Source organism: Corvus moneduloides, chromosome 13 (genome assembly GCF_009650955.1).
Source record: "Corvus moneduloides isolate bCorMon1 chromosome 13, bCorMon1.pri, whole genome shotgun sequence".
NCBI classification, from domain to species: domain Eukaryota; kingdom Metazoa; phylum Chordata; class Aves; order Passeriformes; family Corvidae; genus Corvus; species Corvus moneduloides.
In genome coordinates, this window is record NC_045488.1 from 1,635,077 (window position 1) to 1,662,655 (window position 27,579).

At 39.3% G+C, this 27,579-nt stretch overlaps 1 long non-coding RNA gene across 1 annotated transcript in view; it reads left to right on the plus strand.

Annotated features, from left to right (window-relative positions):
* The window catches only part of LOC116450744, a 201,880-nt gene that overhangs the window by 110,825 nt on the left and 63,476 nt on the right, over positions 1–27,579 (plus strand). The gene's annotated exons all lie outside the window — the stretch shown is intronic.

Genomic DNA, 27,579 nt, shown 5'->3' on the forward strand with positions numbered 1-27,579 from the left:
ACTAAAAATAATGCTGTGGGGGTTTTCCCCTTTAGCCAGTCAACTTTGACCTTCTCTTGTAAAATAATAATATAATATCAGCTGCATCCTAAACAGCAGTTGTTGTGATATGCACTCAGAAAACCTTGAGATTCATAGTATTTCCTGTGTAGCATTGTTTTTCTTCCTCAAGGATTTTTGAAAATGTTCTCCTTAGTAGGAAAGTTTCATGTGAAAAATTCGGAGTAAAGAACCCAGAGCAGTCTGGACCCAGAGGCAAAAACATTCATAGGGAGAGTGGGAACTGTGGGTTTAAAATTTTAGAACTCGTGTTTGGAAGTCCCAGCTTGATTTTTGATGACCTGTGAAGCCTTTGTTGACAAAGGTGGTCAGGATTTGCATGTTTTGAGGAAAAATTAACTGCATGCTGCATCTATTTGTCTTTTAAAATCAAATTAACTGTATAAGCATAAGGTGGTTTTAAGAATTACCTTCCTGGGCCCAAGCAAGTAAGTGTGTGTGTCTCTGAACACTCCTGTGCTGCTGTGGTGGATTGGGATAATTTTCTCTCTGTGTGTTTTGTAGTGCAAGTGGTAAGACCAGTTCTGGCTCCAGTGTGCAGATTTGTACCTCCTGAGCTAGGAAATGTGGGTGTTGGAAATCCAGCAGTGGTTGCTGCCTCTGCTTTTGTGCTGTGTAGAGAGCAAAGGCACGATGGGAGAGAGGAAGGGAAAATACATTCAAGTGCAGGTCAAGTGCTTCGCATTTTGACTTTTTTTGCAGGACTGCTCGTACTGGTAAATGCATTTATTCATTTTTCCTGTGCTTAAGAATCAGAGATGTTTGCTCGTAAAATGCCAGGTTCTCTGAGTTATTAAGCACAGTATAATGAACCCTTTGCAGAAAATAACTAGAATGTGATCTACGTCTGCAGAGGAAGGAAAGGAGGAAAACACATTAAAAAATAAATTAATGTAATGCAAAATAACCTTAGTTCCACTGCACAGAACTTTATAATTGCACTGATATTGTCAAGCTGCTATGCAGAAGATGCTGCACATTCTGTGCAGAAGGAGAGTATGATGATGAGTGTCATTCAAAATTAGGATCTTTCATATTCAGAGAGTTTCACACACACATTTGGCATGTAGAGGTAGAGATATTTCAATGAAGCAAGATATCATCTAGACAGGAACTCTTAACAAACAATTCCCACCAGGGGCTTGGGGACGTAGTTTTCTAGTGCTTCTGGGTTTTGGCTTTTTTATTTCATTTTTGCTTCTCTAAGATGTATTGCTTTTTATTTACTATGAAAAGGCAGTGCACTGACACAATCTTTTAGGATCTCATTCACACCTCCCAGGTTACACTGGAGGTCAGGGCTGCATTCTCAGCTCCTGGTCACTTGATGTGAATAAATTGATTGTGAAATAACTAAATAAATTTCTGTGATAGGATAAGCAAAGATAAAGCATCTTCACCAAAAGGTTCAAAGCCAGCATAACTGGCATAATAAATAAATAAGAAAAATCTCTTTGCTGTCTTTCAGAATAGCATCTCTCACAGAATGTTTTTCACAGCTGCAGACTTCACTGGTCTTAGCCATGTGACTTACCCAGTTGAGACCTGTGACTCCTTCCTAGAGTTTCCAGGGGAAACGAAGCCCTGTGTGCTCCCTAAGGAAAATGTAACTGAGCAGAGGGACAGAGGGGATCATCTGAGGGGACTTTGTGCCACCAATGCATACACTTGAAAGAGGATCATGGATTCAGGCTGCTCTCTTGCCTGTATACAAAGCCCTGTGTAAGCCTTGGGGTTTAACCAGGAGGTTGGATAATTGTGTGAGAGGCAGCTGAGCAGCTCCTCACTGCAGGGGCTGCAAAACAAGAGCAGGAGCTGCAGGAGTGGAGGGCAGAAGGGAGGACCCTGGAGGGCCTCAGCACTGGCTGGGGCTGCTGTGTTCGAGGAGCTGGAGCAGTGCAGCCCGGCCTCGGGTGAGGAGCAGCGCTGGGACGCTGGTGCGCGTGTGAAGGATCACACACGGTGATCCTTAGTGTGTGCAGTCCTGCTGTACCACAGACACTGGCCATGGCAGCAGGCTGGCTTAACTGGGCCCTGGTGCCTGGGCAAGGGACCCTCCACCTGGGCCTTGACAAGAAGAGGGGTTTGGGGAATTTTTGTTGCGTTAAAAAAATGTTTGCCTGCTGATATTTTGCAAAACTCATTGGACGTTTTCAGAATGACTCGATTTGCTCTGTTTCTTCTGTATTATGACCTGAATTAAAGGGGGCTGGGAGTGAAAAAAATGGATTTTGAAAAGCTCCCATAGTAAGCAAACTGAACTTCTAATTTTGGTCAAAGCAAAACTTTTAGGCTGTGTTTCACTAAATTTGACTGCACTCCTTTTTTCTAAAGCCATGTTTATTTGCATGGAGGCTGAGCTGTGAAGGGGGAAGGTGGTCCTGAGAATGAAATTGAGCAAGATGCTTTCAGCTTGCCTGGCTTTGATTACTTGTCAGGAGCCAGCGTTGCTCTGTTACTGAACCTGTTAGTCTTATGCAGTTCTGCTCTTCCTCAAAAATCTCCATCAGATGTATTTACATGTCCCCTTGGACGAAAGCCCCAGAACCAGGCAGGGGTGCCTCTGCTGCCTCTCGTACTGCAAAATGGTTGCAATTTTGCTTTTGAACCTGGAATGATATTTTATTCTTGTATCAGTCTACTGTATCAATCCCATATAAATCTTCTTGGTATGGTTCCTCAGACATGAAGACTTAGCCTTAAAAAATTCGTTTAATAGTTATTTCATAAAAGCAATGCCTGCATACTTTTGTTCCCCTTTGTGTTTTTCTTGTCACGCTTCATTGAGGTGAAAACAATTTATTTGCTTCTCCTGCCAGGATATGTCGATCTGACAGTGAAAATAAGATGTCATTTTCAGTGTCTCATCTGATCAACAACATAGACAGCCATCAACAAAATATTTACATTTTTCAGTGATGATTATGGATGAGAATGCATAAATCAAGGTTGTTTTACATTTTATAATCTAAATTGATTCTGAAGTTTTGTTAGGACTGGAAAGTGCGAAAATGATTCAGTGAACTCTAAGCATAGCAATAACTATTGAAAACAGTCAAAATCAAGGCTATTCCTTCTTACATTAATTTATTTTCACTAGTTTTCAGTTCACTCTTGCTGGTAGCTCCCATTGATATTAGGTGTAAAAGAAGGTAAAATGTTCCAGTTATTGTGGGCTTGTTTCTAACTTTTTTGCTTATAATCTAAATTTCTGCATTGGCCATATCACCAGAGATTTGCTAACAGGCAAAGCTAAATCTGCTTTTAGTTTTCCAACTTCTTCTTTTTTTTTTTAATGTCTAGCCAATTTATATATCAGCTACAGTTTTGCATTTATCTGTAATTTTCAGTAAGCTAGGTCATGCTCTTCATTCTTTTATCTGATATCTTCTTGCCTCCTAAAGACTCTGAAAACTTTGATTTGAGACCAAGTGTCTCTTTAGATGTAAACTCTGCCAGATATTGAGTCACTAGACACTTGTGAGGACTTTGGTGATTGCAATGCTGTCAACTGCCTTTAAGCTTTATGTACGCTTTTGTAATTGTCTTGTGTGTTCTCACAGGTGTTCTAACAGCACCCTTAAAGCCTTGGGTCCTTTTTTAATGACCTACACAGACATAATTGTAGAATGGTCGAAAAGAGCATAGTAAAGGAAAGTTAAATACCTTATATAAGTCTTTACAATCCTTTGGGGATCATTCAGTCACTGCCTCATGAGCCAGCTCAGTTTTTCAGTTGGGGGATGGAAGTTCTTTCCCACAATGGAAAAGTGCAGTTTTCAAGCACAGCTGGTGTGGTGGGGATGTGCTGCAGTGAGCACAGCCACTAAGGAGTGGCCATCCATCATTTGACACACTAATCTGGAGGTCTTGCAGGGGTTACAGAAAAGCAAACCAAGGTGGGGAAAAGTAATTATTTTATACATTAGAAGTGCCAGTTTAAGTTTCATTTCTCTTGTTTGTTTTTCTACCCTCTATTTTGATGCCTGAGTTGAAAGCGTTGTGCAAACAGACAGCCAAGACAGAACAGCAGCTCCTTGTTCATGCTGCTGGGAAAGCCCAAGTAATGCAGTTACCCTGGTGCTGAATCCATGAGCAGTCCGTGGCATAGATGGAAGCTCCCACTCCAGAGTGACTTTGGTAATTCTGCTCATCTCTGCTTTATACACCCAGTGCAGTGGGCTGAGACTTCCATGGGTTTGGAACAGCTTCATGGATGCAGATGTCCATCCAAATAAATGGATCCCAGCTTGGTTTCCTTAAATGTTTCTAGTGTTTCTCAGAAAGGGCGTAGCCTCTATGCTCCCAGGTACTCTAAAATGCTTTGGGTATTGTTTTAGCACCTCTTCTGAACACTGAACCTTTCCTACACTGGAAACTTAGAAAGCAAGTACATGGGATCTGAATCTGGAATTCCCGGTATCCAAATAAATGGTAACACACAGTGAGCAGAAAAGTGCTAATTTTTGAAGGCAACAGGCTTATATACAGCATGAAATGAAGTATTAAACAGTTTTTCAGGCTGGTGACCTTTTACATTGGGGAGGGAGGATGTAAAACCTGACATTTTTTCACCGATCACGTTTCGCAAGAATAAAAAAAACCCCACCTTTAATCAGTGAGTGATAAATGCTCTTTTTTGGTTTTGAAATATTCTACGATTGATTACACACACTAACTTAGAAAAATTGCCACAGACTCATAATGACAGGATTTATCTGAAATGATGTAAAATTGGTTTCAGTATTTTTTTTTTTTTTTAAATAAGAGGTTGTATGGTTGTATAAAGGTTTCATTGTCTTTAGGTAGGAGTGAGTAGCTCCTCAGTGTGGGTAATTGTACCTGGTGGTCATTGTTAAGGAAAGGGAAAATGCCTCCAGTGTCTTTTGGTCCCAGTTTTCCCTCCCAATATGCCCCCTCAATGCTTCCTTTTCCAGCCAGAGCTGTGTTTAGCATGGAAACACAGCCACAGGATCAGGATGCCCAACATGTGTCAGTTTTATAAAGTGTGTATTTCATGAGCTGTGCTGAAACCCAAGTTGTTGAAGGGTATAAACACAGAGAGCTAATATTCTTCCGGCAAATCCAAAGTTATTTTGATATAAGACGACTTCTGGCAGGTTACCTTCTGTCCTTCCTGCAGTAAAATAATGGCTTTTGTCACTTGTTTTTAATTTCAAACTGATGTGCTGGAAGTATCTATTTCAAAGATGAAGGAGAAGTAAGACAAAAAGAGATTGTTACTTTCCCCAAATCGGTTTGATTTCTGTCATTACAAAACAATACCTTTCCAGGAGATGTCTTTGAATGCCAGCCAGCACTGTGACAGATAACTTATAGCTGCTCTGATTATTCATGCAGATATCAGCAGGTTATTCCAAAAGGGCTTTATTTCATATTGTTAAAGCTATTCTCTAAAAGAAACAGTAATCTTTCTGATGAGCATGGGGAACAATTTCTTCAATACCAGTCCAATTTATTTGGACCCTCTGATTGGTGCTTTCAGCTAGATCTCTAAGCACAATATTAATTATTCATTAAGGTACTTGAAGGGAGAATATTTGCGTAGCCATACTGTCAGAATTGATGAGGCTTTGCGTATGCACTGTAGGAATAGCTTTCAACTTAGTGCTAAAACTAGAGATGATACTAATAAAATTGTTAAAAAAAATTATCTATAAAGCCAACAATAATTTGAACTTTCTCATAACCACAGAACATTTATTTTTATAGCACCCACATGTCCTATTGAGAGATCATGAAAATATTCTTTCTACCCCGGTCATGTGGGTATAGAATAAAAATAAAATAATCCTCAAGAACCTTTGTATAATAAAAGGTCATAATGGGGATAATAGATAGTAAAAAGGGAGAAAGAGGTTTCCCGTGAGTGGGAGGAAAGAGTAAGCCTGACATTTAATGTACTTATCTCCACTTGGAAACACACAGACTGGGTTTATGGAAAATTGTAGTGTTCTGTCCTTAAATGCATGGATGGGCAGAGGATCATCTGCTTACTGAAAGGTTGGGATACTCCTCTTTGTGTGTGCATGTTAGGGTGCAGTTAGCTCTAAAATGGTAAATTAAAAAAAAATCAAAACATTTAAATTCAAACTTTTTAAAAAACAGTAAAAATTGAAAAAGATCTTGGTGATTGGGAAAGCTGCAAAGTGGCTGCACTGTGGCCTGGCTGCAGTTCCCACAGCTCTTTTGCAGATGAGGGAACCAGGCTGGAACGTGTTTGAGCTTTTAATAATCCCTTATTCCTTTCTCCCAGACCCTGAGCTGTGCAGGGGAGAAGCTCTTGCTTTACACCACACAGAAAAATGGAGTGACTTCAGGAGCTTGTGCCTGAGTCTCAGCATTTTCATTGATTTTCTCAGTATCCAGTCCCAGTAACGCTCACCTTGTGTGAAACACAGACTGCTTCTTACTTGCTAATCTGGCGTCCTCGTTAGCAGGGAAGGAGGGAACGTTCCAAGTTCTCAGACTTAGGGCAGCAGTGCCATCAGTTTTGGTAAACATTGAACTAAAACTGGTTCGTTTGTGAAAAAAGCAGACTTACAGCTCCTGAATTAGATAGCTGAAACTCTGATAGGAGAGGTGAATTTCCACTCACAAGGATATAATAACTTTTGTGGGATTATCTTTCAGACGGTACTGAGGGACATACAGGAAAAAAGTGACCACCTGCTGGAAATGTCAACAGGGGATCAAAAGCAGTATAGACCATTTTCATTTATTGCAAATTTGGCTTAATTCTATTTCTAATCTTCTTTCAATACCTTTTGAAAAATAGTAAATTTACAATGTTAAAACCTTTTGAAAGCTAGAATATGGTACATTCAGTGCAATTCTGCTGAATCTAAAAATGTTTGAATATAGCAGAAAACTAGTTTTAGTGTAGATTTATTGAGAAACCATTATAATGTAAACCGAAATATTGCCAAATCAAGTGCCTTTCCATCATAAAAATGAAATAAGCTGAACAGAAAATAATATGCATAGGTAATTTTGTAATTCAGAAGCACACCCAGAAATTCAAGTGATTCGTATTTGAGTGTCACAGGAGTTTTTAACTCCAATGTGTTGTGTCTCAGAAGCTGCAGAGAAAATCTATTTGGCAATGCACTGATGAGACAAGGTTTGGAAATGTCTTAGAGCGCCAAGACACAAAAGATGCTGCAGGTAATGGAGGAGGTCATCTTTAATTTCAAGTCTTTTTCTTTTGTACATGAGTAAAATGTTTTTGGTCTCACAGAAGGAATTTGGATGTTCAATTTGCATTGTAACTAAGGGCAATTCAGCATCCTGATCTCCTGAGAGTCTTTGAAAATATGATAATCTTATCTAAAATCTCATTTGCTTTGTTTTTACCTTTAGCTGTTCTATACACAACCTGAGCATTATTAAAATGCCCTTTAAAATGAGCCTGAAAATATTGGGATTCCATTTTGAAACAAGGGCTGAATATAATTGAAAGCATTAGGAGAGGGAAAGACTGTAATGAATGGCAGAAAAGGCATATGTGCTAGTCCTGAGCTGGAGTCAGAGGCACCTAACAATGGGATTGGAAAAATGCAGTCCTACATTATAAGAGAATATGAATTTCATCAGTATTCATAACACATGTTGATATTTCATCAGTGAAATGCTGCTTTAAGCATCAGCCCATTTGCATGCAGAGCAATGCTCTCTTAAATAGGAAAATAAATGAGGAGTTAGTCCTGATATGGGGAATGCTTTGGACTATTTCCTTACGCTGAAAATTCAGCAGCCTTGGTATGACTGCTGATTTCTGAATTTTTAAAGAAATAACCATGAGTTATAAGAAGTAGCCACAACTGAAATCAAAGTAAATATTTCAAGGCGGTTTTGGTAAGCATTTGGGATTTCATCTGAATGTAGAATAAGACCTCAAAGTTGTTGCACTTCATGCCCTCTTTTGCTTTCCCCCACTCATTTCTCTTGAAGTAGTCTTTAGAAAACATGCCTCACAAGACAGAGCAAACTGTCCACAACATCCAAAATGTTTTAGATTGCCTCTCTTGGTTTGGACAACTTAAGCTGAATTTTCCTCTCTGATTGACATGAATTAAAATGTGCAGACCAGTGCATTTCTGCTGCTTGTACAGACAGTGCTGCCTACACATCCATGCGTTTCCGAAAAGAAACTGGCTTTTTGCACATTTCTTCATACTTATTTTGTTTTTATGTGTGTATTTTTTTGTGGCTAAACCATACCAATATCTCAGACTGTTTGCAGACATAAGGGCAGAGCCACCCTTAACTTGCCCTCAGTCAACACTTTAAGATTGATGACCAGTAGTTGAAGGCTGTAGTTGCTGCACTTCCTAAAAGTGTACTCTAAAATTCAGGCTGAGCTTAGGCTGCAGAGTTGGTTTCATCTATTGAATGAGTTCCAACCACTTTGACTGAAATTGAATCTGACATCAAAAGTCACCCAGATGCCCATTAGGTAATAGGAAAGTGTGAACTGAGTTTCCCAGTGAGCAAAAGACACATGCCTACACACAGGTCTGTCCTTTAGGCGTAATAAGATGGTGTATTTGGACAAAATTCTCCAGAGGTGTCTAAAGACATGCCTGTAATAGTAGTGAGCAGCAATTTCAATGTTCCCTTTTGACTGTGTAATAGAGAAAGCCATAAAACTGGTGTAATTTAACAGAGAAAAGGAATCAGTGCACTTTTGCACATTGTTGTTCATTCCACTTAATAGAGTGCACCTAATGGGCAGCAGATGAGCTGAGGACATGAATATTATCCTTTAGTGAGACATTTTGTTGAAAATAATTCAGCTTCTGTTAAAATAGTGTCTATTTGCTTTAATATGGTTTTCCCTTGGGAAGATTAAGTGCATAAATTTTTTTTAACTGGTGAAGTTAATGATTGTGTGTATGGAATGAAAGAGTTCTAAATTCTGTTATCAGTCTAGGCAAAAGAGGGATGATTTGACATGAGAGCAGTTGGATATTTCTGTAAATTCTATACTGTATCTCCAAAGCCTATGCTCAAAACTGGAACTTCAGAAGAGGAAATATCCACATTTATGGAAATAATGTGAATTTTGGAACATCCCCATGTTTTGTAGTCATGATTTGGTGAAATGTCAGTGTCCAAAAGGGTAAACATTCTGGATCATAGGATCATTAAGACTGGAAAAAACCTCCAAGACTGTCAAGTTCAACTTTTAACTGAAAACCACCATTCCCACTAAACTGTGGTGGTTCAGTGGGTATGGTGAACCCACAAGTGGGCATGAAGAAGCCACAGAGACTTGTCCTACCTGACTGTGTAGGTTTGTCCTTCCACCTTTCTTCTGAAATATCTTTTCCAAAGACAGATCACTTCCCACACTCCCTCCAATGACCCCCACATTAGGGTTCATGCCACCAAACTTTAGAATATTGATACTGCTTTAATTTTTAAATAATTTTCAAAATTAACTGTAGCCCCAGGTATGCTTCAAATCTAAATTCTCATTTAAATCTTTCTCTGGATCTCTACTGCCTCCTTGACATAACCACCAACTGTGGCTCAAATGTTTAATGTTTAAAACTACTTTGATTTGAGGGAAAAACCTGTGAAACTTTAGGAGGAAATACCTGCACTGAGCAAGGATTTCCTTTTTAAAACAAAAGATTTTCATTTAAATAAATCTGGAAGAAAATATGTCTGGGTAGACTGTACTCTGCTATTTCCACTGAGGATGTAGTGGTCATTATAATTAGCAAATAGTAACCAAAGACAGAGGAGTTAACTCCTGGAAATAGCATGGTGAGTTTTCAGACAGATGCTTGGGAGCTGCTGGAAAAAATGAAGGGTTAAAATAGCTGTGTCTGCAGCTCCAAGAGTCAGCATTTCCTTCCAGATGACCTACGCTTTCAAAACGATCCTATTTTCCCTTTCTCTTAGCAGAAGCTGAAGAAAAGCACACATTATTTAACTGAACATTCAAGAGAGCTTGGTTGTGATCTTTTAAATGAGTTTTTTCATCAAAAGAATCGGAGTTAGATCCTGAAAGCATGTTCTCTTAATAACTTTGAGTAATGGTGCTGCTGTGATGGTCTCTGCTGATGGCTGAATCTATCTTGATGCTGTTCCCAAAGCCAGTGCTGCTTTGGAACGTTCAGATAACATTTCCATGGCCAATTGACTTTATGCCATGATGCAGTATCAAGTTAAATAGGTTAATTATTTCCTTCTTTTATTGTTATTGCTTTACAACAAGTACTTATCAGTATTTGAACAGAAGGGTATTAAAAGTCACAAATGCATCTAGGAGTCGAAATATAGGTGGGGAAATAATCTTCAGGAAGGGTTCTCTTGTTTTTAGTACTGACTGGTAGTCCCAAATAGAGTTTATCTAAAAGTCATCTTTAATGCTGCTGACTCAAAGACTGTCCCTGTAGTTTGGTACACATGCAGCAGCAGGATGGTGGTGGTTCAAGAGACTGTTTACTGGTCCTCAAAAATGGTGAAGGCAGTGTCAGTTCTTTTATATTCTGCAATCCACACTCTCTTTGCAGGTTATCTACGAGGTAATAACGGGACCTTTCTCTGTCAAGGTCATTGCAACCTCCAGAGCATTAGGGTTGTGTACTTTCCTAGGTTAGAGGACTCTCAGATTTTATATAGATCTCACAAGCCACTAATGCTGAAGTAGATGAATATTTTAGCTGCCGTGGGATATTACTCCCTGCTGCAGCAATGACCGAGTGGCCAGCTCGGGGGGTCAGTGCCGGGCAGTCGCCTGGCCCGCAGCAGCCGCAGGGGACGGGGACCGACAGGACGCGGGAGGCTGAGCGAGGTCTGAGCTGGGCTCGCCTCAGCCAGCGGTGGGTAAGGTGTGAGGAGAGAAGCAGCAGGCGAGGGGACACTTCTCGGGGGAGCAGGAATGGGTTTATTGGAGAGGAACTGAGGAGAGCCGAGAAGAGCCCTGAATAGCCTCTGACAGCGGGTTTTCTACCCCTCTGCTCAGGGCGCAGCGGACATAACACAACCAATGGCACTGCCCATGGGGGGTGTAACGAAGGCGGGCACACGTCCAGCACAGTGATGGGGAGTGGGGTAGGTGGGGAGGGTGAATGAGGGCCGGCAGGGAATCGATGATGTCAGCCAGGGAGGAGAGTGCGGCGGCCATTACGGACGTTCAGGTTTGCACGTCTTTCCCGCCAGGGCCAACGGATTTTCCCGCCAAGCTGCCTGAGGGCGCCACACTGGGGCGGGCGGCCATTTTGTGGTTCCTGGACTTCAGAGGAATCAAACCATTGGGCTCTTTGTCCAGCTGGGTCCAGGACACCATGGCAGGAGCCAGGGCTCACCGCAACAATTCCCTACTCCTTAAGTCTCTTTTATTGAAGCAAAATGACCGTGATTATGATCTTACTCAGCTGCTGAAAATTAGAAGGCATTATGAAGAAATAAACAGGAATAAGGTACAGTTTATGAATTTTGCAATAATAGTTTGCTGTTAAAATAGTAAACCCAAAATGGGAATCATGCGTGCTGGGCCTTTTGCAATACATATATATATTTTTTCAAAGTTATATGTGAGTTGAAATTAATGAATACTTTAAAAAAGAGATTTTTTTTTTAAAGTACAAGTACCAATTTGTCATTAAAATCTCCCTATAAAACATGTTGAGATTTATCTATTCCAGACTTTTCTGTTGAAGCAGTTTGATGTTCTATGAATAATAATCTCTGGAGTCATGTCTCTACTCACCTGCAGCACAGCTGAACTCCCAAAAAGTCTTCACTTTTCTCTGTGGCCCAATAAATGTCTTATTAATTTCGTCCTCTCAGAGATGATCGATCTGGGTTTGGTTTCTGTCTTGAACATCAGAAGAAAGGAATGTTTATTATTTATAACTTGGGAAAAGGGAGAATACAGAAAGTGGGTTACAAAAGACCTGCCCCCCTAATGGATTTGGCCGTCCAGGGAAGCTGGATGGTGGAGGACCTAACCTATGAATACTGTTCTCATCCTTGGCATGGGAGAAGCAATAGCCAGCTTAGTTTTGAGCAGCCTCAGGCTCTGTGTGCTTGTTCAGTGGCTGAAATTTAAAGCCTTTCTTGGCAGACACTAAAGTGAAGTAAGTGTGCCCCCGGGATGTAGCCAGGGTGTAGAGGGACCGAGTTCTGCTCTTGCACCTGAGCACTGGAGGTGAGGGTACGCAGCGTCTCTCCTGTGAAATAAGGGGATTGGCTGGTAGGGGAAAATGTGTCCAGGTTTGTGTGCTTTGTCAGGGCTTGGTGGGCATGATCCTGTCTGGGGTTATCTTCTGCAACTCGTGCTACTGCATCACATCTGAATGTGGTTTCTGAAAACACTGTTGTGCTGCCAGGAGGCAGTTTATTTCCAGATTCTGTGTGAACTTTTCTGGAAATGCATTCTGGCAAACAGTAATTAACACATGGGCAATTTACTGCACACATCAGCGAGTGTACAGTTTGCTGTATTCGTTTCCCTGCTTTAATGGGTCTGTCCCAAACCCCTGGAGGGTGGTCGAAGTAGCTGCCTTTTGAGCCTGGCTCTCAGCATTAATCCTTACTGGACTGACTTTGTGTTTAGCACTGCCTTCTCCTGGATAAATTTGATCTGAGGTAGAGGAAAGGCACATGGACAAACAAGAGACCTTGGGAGAAGACAAGGCGTGACTGTGTGTGTTAAGCCATCAGCTGATTTGCCATGAAGGACCTTCTTCCCTTTCAGACAAAAAGTTATGTGAGGGGTAAGCCCAACCACTCTCTTTTTAATTTTGTTGAATTTTTATTGTTTTTTTGGTAGGATAAGAGCTTGTTCATAGGTCTGAAATAGTAAATGGGTTTTACATCCATTACCAGGTTAATCTGGAGTTTCTTGTCCATATGTCCACACCAGCAAGTGCATATTGATTACTGATGGTTTAAAAATTACTCAAGCAAAAGAAATCACATGGTATTTATAAATAGAATCATTTCTAGAAAGTGTTTACTCTCTCCCTGTGCAGAATACATTGGGAATGCATTGGGAATTCTGAGAAAAGTATGCGTGATCTGAACTGGATACCACAAACTTGGACACAAACCTAACCAAGAAGCAAAATAGTTAAAGCGTAACCTAGCCTGCTTTCATTTAAAAGGAAAATGTTTTATCTTAATTTTTGGGTAATTTGTAGCTTTGCTAACATTCTTTTTCTGTATATAATTTAGTGTATTTCCTTGCCTAAAAAAATGTTACGGCAGAATCTCAGCTTGTTCATGAATTAGTGGAAAATACAGAGGCACAATAACGTATTTTTACATTAGCCACTTGCCTTAAAGCTCCCCTCTGTGCTCCTGCATTAGTCAATTTAAGACTGTGTGGCCAGTTAGATGGGAAATCCTGTCCTGTCCTCTCCACCGTCTATCTCTGGCTGCAGATTCCTGTCCACTTCCCTTGCATTAGCTCAGTCTGTCAAACTGGCACTGTGTGGGCAGTCCAAAAGTCAAATAAGGAAAACCAATCTGTCAGTCAGCTATGCTGCTACATCCTGAACGATCTGTATTTTGTCTTCATCCCATCTACAGGAAATCTGTGGTTGCTCACACCTCATTCTTAATCTGAAAGGCAGAGAAACCTTCAGCTACTGGGTACCTGCTTTAGTCAGCATCTTTATCTTTGCCTTGAAATCCTTTAAATGCAAAGCAGCATCAGCATCATCACCTCAGGTGTGATTTGAGCTGAGAGAAACTTTCAGTGTGACTGTGCTGAAACAGCATTCTGAACACAATAAATGTATTTGACAGGATATGAGCCCTGAAATGCAACTGACAATTGAATTTGTATCTTAAATATATATTGCTGAAATTTCTAATGGCGCAGCACTGTCTTGTGAGCCTGTGATGCAACAACTGAGATGTGGCTGGATCCATCTGTAAGTTGCTGTGTTGAGTTTGCCAAATGCCCTTTTTTTAAGGGGGCTGTTTCATTTGGGGGCACTCCCTCACTGTTCTCAGCTTTGGTTTGTTTGGCATAAGAAATTTTTCTGTATCATTCTCACAATAAATGAAAAATGAAACTTTAGTTTCTTCCTAGTGCAGGTGAACTTAAGGATGATCTGGGCGGTAACTAGCAGTGTGTGGTAAGTTTGCACAACTTCTAATTCCGCACAGAAGGAAGTCCTGACAGTCAACAAAATTTGGAAAAAGAGTTCCTTTGCTGTTAAATTTACAGCTTTTCATAAATTTGTTCTTTCAAGAGAAATGTGAAAGTAAAAAAAAAAAAATAATAATTTTTAGCTCAGTTCTTCCTTCATTAAATCAATGGACACTTTGTAGCAGGTGATGAGTAGACTGCCAGTCTGAATGTAAAAGGGGCAGTTGTTAGCTTTAAATTGGACATAAGTGCTGAAGTTAAATGTTGTGCCAGAAATTATGTTGTTGGAATTTTGAATAAAAAGTACATCAGAAGTTGAATGAATGAAACCCAAGAGTGGAACCTTGACAACTAAGGCAGTAATGAAAGAAATGTGTGAAGAAAGTCTAAAAAAAAGGAAAGAAAGCATTATTATAGCACCCTATTGACTAAAAATATGTATGGAAACTTGGTGTGATCCCAACAGCAGAGTCTTTGGAACAGAGAGAGGCAGGACCGTTGAGAGTGTCAGAGAACACTCTCAGGGAAGCTTTTGTAAGAATGTAGGAGGGATTGAAATGAGTCTATTCCACATTTCATTCTTTTAACAAGGGTGAAAAGATCTTGAAAAACTCATATAATGGGAGCTGAATGAGGAATGAAAGGAAAAAAATCTAACTTCTTGGGAGCTCCATAGCGGAACGTGTGCCCCATCAATTATCTGAGTGCTGATTAATTAGGGAACATCATGGTTGTCACTTCTACCTCTGTACTGTGTTCTATTTGATAGATGAAAGAGTAAAGGACAACCTTTAACCTTTTTGCTAAGATGTTATAGGCTTTTTAAGCAAGAGAGTTTGATAAATGCCTCGGCATCTTGTCCTTTTTGGAAACCAACAAACAGTGCTGTAAAATCTTTATTACCAGCAAAGCACTGGAGCAAGTACTCTTAAATACCTGCATCTGCACAAGATACCCATGATGCTATTTCCTTTTCAGCTGAGCTCTTGGACAAAATATAGGAAGCTGGAAGATGAAGTATTTATGGCTCCTTGTTCTTAAAAAAGACAAATTAGCTATACCTATTTTGCTATCATGTGATAGCCATGGGTTCTTTGTGTTCCTGCTGTCCTATCTCAGACATGTCAAGAAAATGTCTTTCTCATTGTGTTGATTATGAGTCCTCATAATAGACACATTCATTGCCAGGATATCTCAATGTTTAGTCTCTGAATTTTGTTGGTTGTGGTTTTTTTGGTTTTTTTCCTTTCCAAACCAGTAGGGATCAATTCTTGATTGGCTACAGATTAAGAATTAAACACTATGACCTCCCTCTGTAGGATGCTCTGACTTCCAGAACAGTACTTTCTTCTAGGGTGCACTTCAGATTGAGCAATGGAGAAATATCCCTTCATCCTGCAGCTGGAACTGTGGCTTTTAATGACTTTGTAAGTCTCCATGTGGCAGGAAAATGTGGTCTAACTGGTGGACTGCTCACATCTTTGGCCACCTGGGTGTGGGCAACGCACAGAAACGTGAACATTTTCTTAGCAAGGTGCTCATTACTTTGAAGAATATTCTTTGCCATTAAGATTTACAAGCTTAATGTTTCTCTGTAATAAGCAAAGAAATAATTTTATATATATTTCTGTATAATGTTTCATGACAATATTTGCATACAGACAATGTTTTATGATGAACATGCAGTTAGGAGATATGGTATCTGCATGAAATCTATATTTACAATGAATTTAAGACGTGTTTCTCTGAATATTTCTTTCTGTGCATCAGTTGGTATATTTTCTTCATGTATATTAGGGAGGTTTTTCAGTTGTGTGATCAAAATTTGCTGAACTGTGGTTTATAGCAGACAATTAACAGCTGTTAAATGGGATTATTGCAGGCTGTTATCTTCACGTAGCATCGATTCAAATGCTAATTTTGCTCAATTTACTTCTCATAAGGCCACCCTACTGCCAGGTACACTGTATTCATGATGGATGACAAAATATATCTGGAAAGAGTGTAATCTGTATCAGCAGATTTCATGTCCTGGTTTGCAGCTAATTGACACAGGTCAGAATTCACGAGTGGAGTGGGATGCCTGAGGAAGAGGAACAATCAGGCCTAGCCCAACATTTTCGTGGGGCTTTTGTGGTTATAAATACAATTGTGGTAATGAAAACAAATAATGCTTTTCACTTTGATTTTTTTCACCTCTTGAAGAACATAATTCATGCTGAGGGATGTGGCAGGAGTCACCTTCGGGTGATGTGTTGTCTCTAGATGGTGCACATCTGAACAACTGTGGTTTGAAATTCAAAGTCCACCTTTTTCATGCAAAGTTAACTATCATTTCCTCCTCTCAACCTTTTCCTCCTCTCATCTTTCAGATACGGCTTCACAGTAGATGCCTCCCTCTTTCCAGGTTAACTTCAGGTTGCTATGAGTTTTCTGAGCTTTGCTGTTGGGATGATGTTGTCATGGGAAGATAATATTCTCCTTCCTACCCTTTACCATCTATTTCCACTGCCAGCCTTTGGCTGTGACTTAAGCTCTGATTTGTCATTAAATCCTGTTTCATCTTTACAGCTGGTCTGTGTGATCCCTTGGTACCCACACCACAGCTTGGCATTGGGTCTTTGGATGCTTCTGCACAAGAGTCCTGGGTATTTTAAAGGAGAGTTTGCTAATTCTGAGCAGAAATATTATACAGAAACACTTTGTATTCTTGCCTCTAATGCTTATGAAAACAGCAAGATACTTTTAAAGGTATTTCTGTTAGGTTTGAATTCTGTGCTGTTGTCCCTGTTGTTTGGCAAATTTATACATTTATGGGTTAGTTAATACTTTCAAATGCTGCATGAGGATGATTTTAATTACTCTCTGATTAGGAATGAAAGAAAGAAAAATGTTTTCTTGGGCTTTCACACAAGCTGTGTTGTCTCATAATGTCTTTCATATTTAAACAAAGGAATTGTATAACGTAATAAGTTTACTGCTACTGCAGTGACAGGACACGTAATAAAATAGCGTATATATTCTGTTCAGTCAAATTATTTATCTGGTCAGCAATTTGTAAAGTATATTCTATATACCTTGCATGTTGTATAGTTAGATTTTAGACTTGGCTTTCCAAGTAAATCCTTGACAATAGTGTTATATTAAGTGAAAATATTAAACCTAATTTAATTTTTCATAGTCCTGTGTAGCCCAGAGATTCAGAAAAATACAGCAATAATCTTTCATGTAATGCTTCTCAGATTCTTCCTAAGTTTTATTTAAGTGGGTTACAGCAGGGGGAATTAAGAGCCTCTCTTGATAAAATAATAATAAAAATGGAATGAAGTGTCCCTGGAAAACGTCAGCCATCTCCAGTTTAAATAAACGTAATCAATCACGTCAGCATGACATTTTCTTCATCAAATAGGCAGCAATGTTTTGCTCTTAATTGCATCCAGACTGGTAACGTAGGAAAATTAATGACTAAGGGATTAGAATTGCTATTAATGCTCAGAAGGACTTATTAGGATAAAGGGTTTAAAACCTTCTTGTTTTCATATGGATCGATATTTATTGTGGTCTTCTGCCAGCGTGTCTTACACTTGCATTACAAATGTTACAGTGTTCATCCATTTTCAGGACAATGATAAAGTAGAACATACATTGTTTTGTGGGCTTTCAACAGTTAAGAACACAGGGTGATGAATGTATGTCTGTCTGACTATTAACTACTATAAAAGGAATATATTTGATGAAGAATTTTGCAGAAATAAATTTTATTTCTCATTTGCTCTGAAGAGTAACAAACAGTTATGTTAAGTAAAAATTATTCTTAAGTAATCTGTAGTTTGGGGTACATAAATAATCACATGTTTTAGGATTCTGCCACTTGTTAGCTATAAGACGTAGGTAAATCATTATTAAACCATCAGTTTTCTGATAAATTAAGCCCGTTTTCGATTCATGAAATATCCAAGCAGACTTAGAGTGTTCATAATTATTTGAAAACCACTTCCTTCCTTCTGTATGAATTTTAAGTATTTGCTTTATTTTGGAACTGCTTTGCTCATAACAAGTTATGCTAAGAGTTATGGTAAAGCTCACTTATTTTCTTTGGCTGGAAGAAGACAGAAACCTTTCACACTAATGAGGAGCAAAATTATTGCTAAAGACAGATAGCCGTGTTCCTCTCAAAGTTCCTCGTTCCTGTCTGAAATACAAAATGAAGAATAGCTCCTCTCCAAAATGTTTGGAACCAAAACTGACATCTGCGCTCCTGGCAAAACAAATACGTCAAAGTTCAGGTACAGCTGAAAAAGAAAATGTTTCAGAACTGACCAGAAGACTTGCAGATAATTAATCAGTCTTGCTGTTAGCTCCACAGAGCGTATTAATGTTCCCTTTGAAGTAATCTGAACTTTAATTTCAGAGAAATCTTTGAAAATGGAGCCTCTGGAGTGGCTCATGGCCTGATCCAGTGTGCCTTGGAGATGACGGAAGTGCTGCAGAGACCTTTGGCAAAGGCTGTGTTTGGAGCAGTAGCACGTGGCACTTATCCCATTTTGACACATGCAAAAATAGCTGGTTTGGAATAGTTTGTTCTTGTGCCTTTTTGAGTGAAATCTTGCCCACAGTTGCTTTTAGAGCTCAGTGCAAAATTTGGATGAAGAATTGAGGGCCTGGAGCCTGCCTTCAAATATTTGTGCATCGATCCCCTTGGCTTAGTAGCCTTTGAAACTCTATCCTTTCTTAAAATGCAAATCAGACTTTATTACTGGGATAAGCAGATAAACTCTCACAGCAAAGACTTGAGAGAGAATACTGTGTGTTTTAGCATTACCAAAAGCTCTAAAACCTTTCTGAACCAATGGAGAAAGTAATAAATACAGCTCCACAAAGCTTTAGCTGCCTCTTCAGTCTGCAAACAGACACCTTTCACTCAGACAAGCAATGGAGATGCGGTGCAAATAAGCTTGTGCTCAGTCCTGCATTCCGTGGTGGCTAAGAGCTGGGGCTGTGCCACAGGCAAAACAGGTGGGGGGTGAGGGAGTCGTCTTTTGATCTGCACTAATCAGAAGAGCAGCAATAGGATTCTGTCAGCATTAATTGTAAAAGTAATTAGAAGCGTTGCATTCTGTGTCTGCGTTAGGGAGGGTATGGCCCAGGGTGGAAATACCAACTGGAAGTGTGGTGAGAGTACTGAGACACAGTGAGGCATCAGAAAAGCTACTCGAAATCTGGATTAATCTTATATTCTGCCCCACGTAATTTTAAAAATGTATTAAAAAAGTAAAATAGTAAAATCCAGGCTTTTAATATGTAATTAATGGGAATGATTAGTGTTTTCAGAACAGTGATTGTTTCCATTACATGTTCATACATATCTGGAAAAAGTCAGGGTCATGTTACTGTAATATCAAAATGAGAAGTCATTCTTTGTTAGAGACACTAAACAGAATCCTTGAAAGGATACATATTGCATGTTCTAGTGATAGCTGGCAGAGCAGAGATTAAGGATGAAATTCCAACTTGGCTGACTTTATTGTCAAAGCTCTCGGTGATTTCAAGGTGGCCGAGATTTCAGTCTGCATATTTCAAAGTGTCCTGAAGAGCACCTCAGACTGTTATCACTAAATTGATAGTGGTGTTCATCTGTCGTCGTGGAAGGAAGGCCACAGACACAATTGCTTTTATGTGTGTTTGTGTGATAAAAGTGCATATTGTGTAGATGAGTAATTACTAAGATTAATCAATTTATCCTTGTTTCTTATACAAATTATTCTTTTTCTGTGCATGGGAGGGAGCGAAGAATTCAAATCAGAAGTGAAATTAAATAAAAAAGGACATTATTTACTGCAATCGTAGTAAAAACACACTGTAATTTATGAGCAAAGCATCTCTGTGCCAAGTTCTGGGCCATTTGTGTTGATATTCATGAATAAAGTGGAGTTGATATGGCAGTATAACAATCACGTAATATATACATGCAGGCTCATGCTTATTTTGAAAACAGTCAATAAAAAATAATGGAGCAGTAAAAAAGTATTTTTTCTTGGTTAAAGAATTTACAATAACAGTATTTGTAAGTGAGTTTGTAAGTGGTTGTATGCTGTTTGGGGATGTTGAATAACGTGGAGACATTTCATTTAGTAAAACTTTCCTCTTTACCAGAAATTATTCTAAAAGCTAAACAACAGACACCTGCCCCCAACACATCCAGAAGATCTTATCAATATATTTATTTATTGTACCTATGGCTCTTGCTGTGTATGTGTTGAGCATCAGTTTGGAGTCAGAAATCCAGCGTTCCTTCCAGGGCTCTGGGCTTTGTGTGCAGGACTGGAGGGTGCTGATGCCAGGCAGTGCCTGTTGCTGTGAGCGTTGGTGCTGGGCTCACTCAAGGGGTTTTGCTTGTCAGCACAGGAAGGTATCGCCATGGAACACAGACCTTCAATCTTCTCTTTTCCCAGGTGTTTTTCAGAGGCTACTTAATGTAAACCAACAAGATTTATATCATTCTAACTTTTAAAAATTACTCACAGAGGTGTCTGACCTCTGGACAGCCCCTTGACTGGTTTTTGAGAGATAATGCAGAAGCCAGGTTGGAAATTGAACTCTGAGCTATCATCTCATCTGAGTTTAGTATTGCTATAATAGCACAGAGAAAGGAAATAATATTAGAAAAACAGGAATTGGAAACAAGAATGCACTGAAACATGTTAAGCTTAATTTGTAAGTGGTATTGTGGGTTTTTCTCTTCCTTCTGGCTGTATTCACACCCAATAAAGCAAATGCCATATGGGAGGATCAGCAGTGACTCACACGGCATTGTACGGAGCTGGTTTGCGAGTGCCAGATGATGTATTTGCTATTTATGTAGTCAACAGACAGTTCTAGGAAGCTTCTAAAGTGGTTCAGAGACAAAGAAAGATTTGTCACTGACAATCAGTGTCTTATATAGCAGCTTCAGAGCTGGGCCAAATGGACTAATCTCATTCATTCCTTTCAGAGTCTTCATATTAGTTTGTTGGAAAGTATAAACTATTCTTACACATTAACACCCTAGAAAAATAAACCAAGTGCTAAAATGGCTTTCTTAGTGTTAAAAACAGGCAAAAACATGATCGTCAGGAGAGGCTGGCAGTTCAGATGCCAGCACAAAAATCCAAGCTTCAAATTACTTCAAAATTTACAAAAATTTGTATTCAAATATTATGATTTGAACATACCTTCCACCACCTTCGTAATTGCTCAAATAACCAAGAACAGTCTAGAACATAATGCCTGTTAAAAACATCGAGAAAACCACAAAAATAAATCAACAAAAAACCCCAAAACAAACCAAGCAAAGCCAAAATATTTATTTATATTGTTTCAGTGAAGTAGACGTACTTATTTATGATTTCTATAAATTTTTAAAACTTAAACTTTCAATGATTTTATGAATTTAAAATGTTCAGATTTTCAGTATATAAAATTATACTACAGTTGGCAATTTTTTCTATTTTGTCTAATTTGCATCTTTAATATTTGAAAGCTAATTCACTGCTTTTAGAGAAAGTTCATCATTTCTCTGCCTGTCATTCTCACTTTTCAGAGATGATGTTTTCAAAAATTGCACAGTAAGGAAAAAAGAGGGAAAAAAAAGATAAGTTTTAATTTTTGGTGGGTTCAAAAAGACCTTTTGGACAGATCTGGTCAGATTGTTAATCTTCACTGGTTATTGCTTTTAAGTGCTAAAAAAGTGAAGCTTGTCCTCGTGTCTTGGAGAAAAGTCACCCTCAAATTTTTTTGGCTGTCACTCTTCTTCTGGTAGGTGAAACAGCTTTTTGAGCTTTCACATGCTTGCATTTCAGTCTTCTCAGAGGGGTTTATGGGAAGCAGAATGTGTGATGAGTAGTCAGCTGTTAGAAGACCCTCAGCCTTGCTTTAGATCTTGAAAACTTCAAAATTTTTCTGTCTCAGAATAGTCTATGCCAAAGCATCATTCCTTTACTTTGCAAGTAATATTGTGCTACAGACCTCTTCTGAAATGAAAAAGTTTATCTCAGGAAGATCGCTGTACTTACTGGGGGAAAACCAAAAGTAACTGAAACCTAAGAATTCAGGTTTAAATTGATAGCTTATTAAAAATTAAATTAGTAGAGGATGGAATGTCCTCTTTTCTAAATGTAATGATCGATTTTGGAAAACTTGAAAGCATTACAACTTTTGTGAAAGATTTTACAAATCTTTTAGTAGTGGAACTGACTTAAATTTCTTCAAAAGTCACAACTCCTGTAGGAAAAAAGAGAACAGGGGCTTTAATTGTGTTACACCTCTTCAGAACTTCTCCCCCAAAATAAAAAACCCTAACAGCTGAATGGTCAACCTGATACTGTTTTTCTTCTAAAAGCCTGCAAGTTTCTTTGCTGCTTTAGGGTGATCTGATTTTTCTAATTGTATGTGTTGAAGATGAGAATTCACCCTGAAACTGAAACCTCGTAACTGTAAAATTCTCCCTTTTGTGTGCCCTTGCCCTTCATTAGGCGCTTGTTTGTCTGTCTGAGGGTCACAGGTGAGTTCCTCAAGAGCACCTGAAAACTTTCAGTGATGTTTTTTTCCTTTGAGAAATCAATTATCCTCAAAGCTTCTTGGGATGCTGCCCTGTTCTGTCCAACTGGGAAAACTAATTTCCACAGCAAATTATGTGTCTGCTGATCTGCATTACATATTGGAAGGAGACTGCATGAGATTCTGCCCTTTAGGTGGATTGAACTTGTCTTTAATTTGGTGGGTTTTCTTCTTTTGCTGCAGTGAAATGATAGACCTTGCCGAAAATGATGAAATGCTGGTTCCTGGCCAAAATTTTAAAGCGACAAGTGTATTTTCTGCATGGAAAGTTGATATTAGCTCATTAGCATCTTTCACAGCTGAAATAACACAGTGAGCCAATGTGAATCAAATGTTCCCAGGGGGCTAACTTCCTCCCACTGATTGGAGAGTGATGAAAACAAAGAAGAACAGGTCAGACTGCATCTAATTTCAAAAAGTGCCCTGTTGGTGGGGAAAACATCTGAGATCAAAAGACCATCATCCAAGTGTAATCCATACCAACCTGGTCAGTGATAAACAGTGAAATCAGCCAACATAATAATACTACCATTCATTATTTTAATGCATCTAATGATTTTCCGCCCTGTGGCCTTTTCTTGCACTCTACACAAAATCCATACTTGTATTGTTACATTTCTATTGATATTTGAATTGATGATCAGCCTCCTTGGCAGTTGCTTTGCAGCTGAACTGACAACATGCACTGTCACCAGAGTCACCACCACTGGGGTATCTGGCTGATAAACACAGGGAGTGTCTTCACATTTCAGGCTCCCGAATAAAGCTCTCTAGCATACAGCATTTCTGGTGCATTTCCTCAGCTGCTCAAATGCCTCTGATATCAGCGGAAAAAAAATAATTAAAGACTAAAATTCAGTGCAACAGATGCACAAATGAATGTTGGGATGAATATAGCATGGGCTTAGAAGTTAACTGTCATCACTCCCCATTGCATTTTGTCTGTTCCATGTGCTGTGCACCTGTGGCTTGCAGACAATGGCTTTGATTGCGCTATAGAAAGCTGGCAGCCAAATTAAAGCTGCTGCTGCCTGTTGCTGTGTCTTTGTTCTCTCCTGTGAAATCCTTGTAGGATTCTCTCCTGGTTTTTTATTAATATTATTTTTATATTACCTCCGTGTGGTCTTTTAATTATTATATTCATGCCCTTTGCTACCACTTTTGAGATGGTCTAAATGCAGGGAAGAGGAAAAGCAAGGTTAAGTGAAGGCAGTGTGGATTTTAGACAGAAGAAAACATATATTCAGCAATCTGTGAAGTACACAAATACAGGGCCAGTGTTGTACTGACTTGAGTCCACCAGGCAGCAGAAATAAATTAACAGCAGACTATCTCCTCCTCCAGATCCTATCATCAAAATTAAGTGAACACCTGCACTAAATAAAATTGAGCTGAACCAGTGCGAATATCCGATTCTGGGCTTGATTTACTGCTATAATACTCCAGTTTTATGCTGGCATAAATTCCCTTTGAACTAATAGAGTTACATGGTTATGAATTGGGAGTAATGTGGTTGTGAATTAAGTAGTCTAGGTCCTTTCCTCTGATGTCAGGTCTTGTTTGCTTTAGAGTATGCATACAGAGGCCACTTTATGTCCTTTCTGATAGAACACAATGTTGGAGAAGTACAGGTGACTGTCAGACTGCATAATTTGTGAGAAATGTTTTTTGTGAAAATTTCCATTGCTTTGTTTCACAAGATTCTCACACCCATAGAAGGTTTGGGTTAGAAGGGGCTTTAAAGATTATCCCATTCCAACCCCCTGCCATGGGCAGGGACTCAATGCTTTGTTTCACAAGATTTTTCAGGTTTGTAGTGGCTTTTAAGATCTAGGGGAAGCACAGGTTCTCTAACAGCTTTTCATCAATGGACTCTGGATCCACTGCATCGGAAAGCACCACGGATGTTATGTTTCCAGTGGAAGGGCTGGCTTGGGCCTGCTTGGGCACTGTGTCCTCATGCAACCATTTGTACACAGTTCATTTGTGGATCATGATCCAAGAGTACAAAGGGATCTGTGCAGAATTCAGTACCAAATTAAAGCCATAGAGCATGGACCGTATGTGCAGCACTGCACCCGTAGCTCCCATGCTCTTCCTCAGCTTGACTGGGTTTGATGTGCTGGAGAGCCCAGGATGCTCAGTGGGAGAGAAAAGCCCGTCCTGGCCTCATCTGCCTTGGGCTGTTAAAGGAGTTTGGGCTAATTATTTCATAAGAACTCTCTTGTCCATCCTAATGATGAATTGTGTCATTTTCCAGCCTAGCCACTTGATCTATGGTACACATCCTATTTTCCTATATTTTCTTCCCTGTGATAGAGCTAAGTGTTTTTTAAGGAGACAAGTGTTAAAAAATAGGGCAGTGGGAAAGACACAGATAGAGAAAGAGGCGTGCAGCTGCAAGTAAAAGTGCTACCAGATAAATAACCTGAGACCCTACCCCCAGTGCCTTGTCTCCTAGGGCTTAGTCTCAGACCTTTTGAGAACTTCCATGGGCTTCAGCGGGCATCAGGTTAAGCCCTTAATCCTTTATTATAAACTTGCTTTGACCCAGATAGTTACTTAGTTTTTTCAGGAATTCTGTGTGGTTTTTTGTTTTCCTTTTTCCTTCGAGGTGCTGGGTAAATAATTTCTTCTTTCCTGGATTATCAAGATTACCTTACCTTCCCATTGAGTCATATTTATTGGTGATTTCTCTATTTATTATGAGTTGCATGATACCGTGGGAAATTTATAGAAATAGAATACTGTCTTAGTTCTGGGAAAAAAACCTCATTTCATTTTGTGGCTTACTGTTCTCCCATGGTTTGCATTCCAATTTTTTTTTGTTGTTTTATTTAGCTACCTGCTCTATTATTAATTTAGAAGTTCTCCAGCAAATTCTTGCTGTACTAGTCTAGGGAAAATTCTGCTAAACCATCCTGTCAGTAGCATTGAGCTTTCTCTTGATATGTCTCTTGAATGCTGCAATAATCAGTCTGCCATGTCTCAGTAATCTTCTGTTCAGAATTCCTCTTTTTCACACATACTACTGACTCTGTGTTCAGGTTTCTGTCAGTGCCTGTCGAATCAGACACAATGAATTTGTAGGGTAAAAGATACCTTTCCCACAGATGTTATCTTTGTCCCTACGTACCCAAATCTGTGTCCCATATTTGAAAGGCCTTGGAGTTCTTCCTTTGAAATATAAAAAGTGTACAGGTATAAGGGATTGAAGTTTTTAATGTGGAGAATTAAGTGTGAGATTGAAAAAAGTCAATTTAAAATTCAAACTCGAAGTGGAAATGGGATCAATTGAATAGAAAATATAAGAAAGTAACAAAAAAATGACATTTAGTTTGTAATATTTGAAACAAATTAAGATTTTTCTTGAAACAGATTTGGTTTCAAATCTGGGCTTCAAAAGATAAAAGTATGTAAAGATAAATAAGTTACTTTTATATTTTTTTACTTTATTGTGCGCACACACACACAAAAATTTAAAGTATTCCAAAACTTTTAATAATTATTTAGACTTGCTTTTGAGCTTTTCAAACAGATCCTCTAAAAAGCGCATTTAATAGGTGGCCCAGGTAGATCACCCTTAGCTATTCCTGCTATTGATTAACCTGGTATTAAAGGAGTAAGGAATACAAGCACTGCACCAGATTTGTGCAAAGCAGTGATCAGAAGCGTGGCAGACTCATTGACCATGGTGTTAAGCCAGAAGATTTTCTAAGTACCACCATGTTAGCAAAGTGATAAATGTGAGCAGCAAATGATACGAAGGCAATCTGACCACTAATGAATGAGTTTAATGGGGTAAATAAATAACTGCACAACAAGAAGGTTTGCCTAGTCAGCCTGAGATGCTGGGAGCTGTAGACACTGCACACTGTCAAAAACAGCTTTCATTTGTTCTGGGGGTCCCCCAGTTGTTCATTCCAGTTGCTGGGTGTATTTTTTCTTTATTTGAAGTTGGCTCTTCATTTACTTCTGCATTTGCTTTGCATCCTCCAGCTGTCACGGTCCTTACTTTAGTCCTCTTTAAGGAGTCTTAAGTTAGGCAGTAGCAGCTGTTCCCTCCTTGTTGGGGTTGTTTTGGGTGCAGGGAGAGGTTCCTTACACTGGCTGGCTGTACACCTCTGGGTTTCCTGTCAGGCACTTTGGCCTCTGTTTTCCAGCCCCTTTGACTCTTATGGCTGTACTAGGGAGGAGCAAAGGGAAAATGACTTCCAGAACCAAGCTGGGAGCTGTAGCAGGAAAGTGTGTGCCTTTGTGCCAGACATGCCAGTATAAGATGGTTCTGAGTTTGTGTCCAGGCATTTTGTTTGTCTGCGAGATTGAGTTTTAAAAGCAGTGTTGGGCTGCGTGGCTTTATAACTTTATTAGCCAAGCAAAGCATACAGAGCATAAAGCTCATAATCAAACTTCTGTTCTTACCAACATCAGTGTTTGTCTGAGTGCAGAATAGTAGGAAGTAGTTTTGGGGTCCTTTTATTCATTAACAGAAATGTAATTGGGGTCATCTGTGTGTCAGCAGTGTTCTTTTATCTAGTGAATAATTATGTCCAAGTGAATTTGAAATTATTAATTCTTTAGCACATACTTCTCACGTAGATGGTTACGTGGGCTGGCTCTGGGACTCAGGCGGCTGCTGATGGGAACTGCAGCAATCTGCCATAGAGAGATGGGCATTCGAACTTGAAATGTTACCCAAAATCGAGGTGTGATCTGCGAGCAGTGGCTGAAAGCTGGAAGGGTGTCCCATGTGGGATTTCAGTTGAGAAGTTGTAATGGAG